This window comes from Mirounga angustirostris, unplaced genomic scaffold (genome assembly GCF_029215605.1).
Source record: "Mirounga angustirostris isolate CCGP_5_RB_7025 unplaced genomic scaffold, mMirAng1.0.hap1 SCAF_7, whole genome shotgun sequence".
NCBI lineage: Eukaryota > Metazoa > Chordata > Mammalia > Carnivora > Phocidae > Mirounga > Mirounga angustirostris.
The window spans coordinates 1,147,988-1,152,005 of record NW_026991715.1 but is presented as its reverse complement, the minus strand read 5'-3'; the positions used below and the strand labels follow the sequence as shown (position 1 = coordinate 1,152,005).

The 4,018-nt window shown below is 40.8% G+C and overlaps 1 pseudogene; it reads right to left on the bottom strand.

Moving 5' to 3' along the window:
* Positions 1-2,640: 2,640 nt before the first annotated feature.
* LOC135365283 (glyceraldehyde-3-phosphate dehydrogenase-like) lies at positions 2,641-3,718 on the bottom strand (annotated as a pseudogene).
* Positions 3,719-4,018: the final 300 nt, after the last annotated feature.

Below are 4,018 nucleotides of genomic sequence, written 5' to 3'. Positions count from 1 at the left end.
GTTCTTGTTCAGTTCTTGTTTGAATTTTTTCAGGTCAAATCTATCAGTTATTTTAAAATTTTCTATCAAAATGCTTCTCGGCCCAATTTAGATGTATAACCATTTAAATACAAAGGAAAGTGCCACTGACCCTTCCTGTCATGGTCTTCGGGTAAGAAAGGGCAGGGTTTTCTCATCCTAAAAGTCCTCCTCCTTTGACTGAATAGATGGTAGTCTGTAGGATGGCCTACTTAAGCTAAAAGTTCACTCTTTAGTACTTAAAATAATCTTGTTCCATTTTCTCTTACAGGACCAAAAATTGAAAATTTATACTCATAGATTATTTCTATATACTACATCAGCTCTTTGTAATTAGTTTCTTTTGGCTCAGCAATTTTCTTCCTCAGTAATTAGAGATGTTGCAAACCACAACATGGGATTTTTCTTAGAAGTAAAATGAAATACCTTAAAACTTTATAGAAATCGAGGCTGATATAATTTGTCTGAAGGGAAAACAAAAAGTATAATCAAACATTTATTAATGTGTGGGTGTGGTGAAATTAGGCTGCACAAAAATTAATAAGCTTTGGTATTCATATTCTTATATTAATGGTGTGCAATAACTTGAAAACATATTTTTCTTTGATTCAAGAACTAAATGAAGATAGTTCTTCTAATACTATGGGTCCGGAAGGAGATTCTTTCATTAAAGCATTAAAGTTTCTTTATATAGAACTTATTTTTTTAAAAGACTTATTTATTTATTTTAGAGAGAGAGAGAGTTGGGGTGGGGAGAGGGAGAGAGAGTCTTAAGCAGACTTTTCACTGAGCGCAGAGCTCAATGCAGGGCTTGATCTCATGACCCTGAGATCATGACCTGAGCCAAAACCGAGATTAGATGCTTAACTGACTGAGCCACCCAGGAGCCCCAATATATAACTTATTTTTAAACGAAAAGCTAGGATTATGAGGGCCTTGGCAGCCCACATAATTTATAATATTGTTCTGGTTATGATATCTACAAAAACTTTTGCTCATTGGTTGGTCTTGTTTTTGCCTATATAGCTTTGCTTTTGATTGGAGTTGAAATGTTTTATGCACAGAATGTGGTAATGTTTGCATTGTTGAGTACTGAGAGAGAAACTTTGTTTTGGTTAAACATCATTCTGGTAGTACCATATGAAGCTGAGATTGGACATGGACAGAGAAGGCTGCATGCAGTCAAAGGAGTGAATTATAAAAAGAAAAAGGAAAGAGGGGGAAAGTAGTGGTCATTATTGGCATTTAGAGATTTACTACAGGGTCTTTGAGATACTCCATTAATTCATACAGTGTCTTTGTGAACTGGGGTCTTACAGAGAACTATAGAAAGAAAGCTTCTGGGGTGCCTGGGTGGCTCAGTCAGTTAAGTGTGTGCCTTCAGCTCAGGTCATGATCCCAGTGTCCTGGGATCGAGCCCTGTGTCAGGCTCCCTTGCTCATTGGGGAGTCTCCTTCTCCCTCTGCCCCTCCCCCTGCTCGTGCTCACTCTTGCACGCTCTCCCTCTCTCTCTCAAATAAATAAATCTTAGAAAAACATATATAAAAAAAGCTTCTTATAATTGTTACTGTCTCTATAATTTATTTCTCAAAATGAACAAAATAAATGTTAAATTTCAGTGACAATATATTTACTTGATTAAAAACAATTTTTAAATTATCATTAAAGAGAAATTTTCATATTTAAAATTTGTCATGTCAGTTGTACTCTTTTAATTTCAAAAAATATAAATAAAAATTATATCATCATTAAAATAATTTGAGTTTTCCTAAAGTTCTGTAGTTACTTATTTTTTAAAGAAGAGTTTTATTTGTTAAAGATTTATTTATTTATTTTAGAGAGAGAGAGTGTGTGTGCACGGGAGTGGGAGGGGCAAAGGGAGAGGGAGAGAGAATCTCAAGCAGACTCCCGAGCCTGACATGGGGCTCGATCTCACAACCCTGAGATCATGACCTGACCCGAACCAAGAGTCAGACACTTAACCGACTGTTGCCCCTAAAGAAGAGTTTTAATAATATTTGTTGAAAACCTGTTTATAACTATCACCACTACATTACATTAAATCCTTTTAATTTTTATCCCAGGAATTTCAAATTTTCTGTATCACAAGGATGGGGATAGAAGGAAGTTTTATATAAGGACTCAGTTTTGTTAAGCAAATGAAGAGTATGAATAGCATTTATTTTTTTATTTTTTGGCTGGGTACAGTATACTTTATTTATTTTTTTTATTTTTAAAGATTTTATTTATTTATTTGAGAGAGAGAAAGAATGAGAGAGCACATGAGAAGGGGGAGGGTCAGAGGGAGAAGCAGACTCCCCGCCGAGCAGGGAGCCCGATGTGGGACTCGATCCCGGGACTCCAGGATCACGACCTGAGCCGAAGGCAGTTGCTTAACCAACTGAGCCACCCAGGCGCCCCCAGGATACTTTATTGATGGTACATGGCAAGGTAGGACTCCCCAAGCCCCTCCCCTTCTTTAGGAATCTGGGATAGAAACTGGAAACTGTGGAGGTCAGGGGATTCTCAGTTAGGGGGTGAGTTGGGGCAAGAACTCCCCAGCATCTGACAGCCTCTCTCTTCCTCTTGCTCTTGCTGGGGCTGGTGTTCCAGGGGGGTCTCTTACTCCTTGGAGGCCATTAGGACCATAATGTCCACTACTTGGTTGCTGTAGCCAAATTCATTTTCATACCAGGGAATGAGCTTGAAAAAGTGGTCATTGAGGGCAATGCCGGCCCTGGCACTGAAAGTGGAAGAGTGGGTGTCACTGTTAAAATTGCAAGAGACAACCTGGTCCTCAGTGTAGTCCAGGATGCCCTTGACGGGGCCCTCCAGTGCCTCTTTCACCACCTTCTTAATGTCATTGTATTTGGCAGCTTTCTCTATGCAGATCCATGCCTGACACATTGCAGGTGGGGACACAGAAGGCCATACCAGTGAGCTTTCTCTTCAGCTCAGGGATGACCTTTCCTACAGCCTTGGTGGCACCAGTAGAAGCAGGGATGATGTTCTGGGCAGCCTCTTGATCATCATGCCACAGCTTCCCAGAGGGACTGTCCACTGTCTTCTGGGTGGCAGTGATGGCATGGAGTCATAAGTCTTGAGTCCCTCCATGATGCAAAGTTGTCAAGGATGACCTTGGCCAGAGGGGTCAAGCAGTTGGTGGTGCAGGAGGCATTACTGACAATCTTGAGGGAGTTGCCATACTTCTCATGGTTCATGCCCATCACAAACATGGTGGCATCAGTAGGAGGGGCAGAGATGATGACCCTCTTGGCCCCACCCTTCAAGTGAGCCCCAGCCTTCTCCATGGTGGTGAGGACCCCAGTGGACTCTGCAATATACTCAGTACCAGCATCACCCCATTTGTTGTTGGCCGGACATCACTCCTGGAAGATGGAGATGGGTTTTCCATCGAAGAAAAACCAAATTTCCCTTTCTCAGCCTTGACTGTGCTGTTGAATTTGCCATGGGTGGAATCATCCTGGAACATGTAGACCATGTAGTTGAGGTCAATGAAGGGCTCATTGATGGTGACAGTATCCACTTTGCCAGAGTTAAAAGCAGCCCTGGTGACCAGGCACTCAAAATGGCCAAATCCATTTGCTCCAAACTCCACTGTCGTGTCTTGGGGACTCGGCTGGCACTGCACCAGAAGATGCAACTGTGTGTCGAATGTGGAGGAGGAGAGAGCCAGCATTTAATTTATTAATGTGCTCACACTATGTATATCAATGACTGGTGTGACTTTTGGGATGTTTCTTCATTTTGTGGGTCTTCATTTTCTCACCTGGAAAATAAATGGCATCATATATTATATGAGCTCTAAACTTTGTATTTAGGAGACAGTAGATTTTTTATTCAGTCCAAATCCGATAGCAAGGTGTTCAAGGCCTTTCATAGCTAGAAATCTTTAGTTATATTTTAATTTACTTTCACAAATCCTGTTGTAGTATTCACCATTCTCTAGACTTACAGATTGGGCCGGAAGCAGAAATGT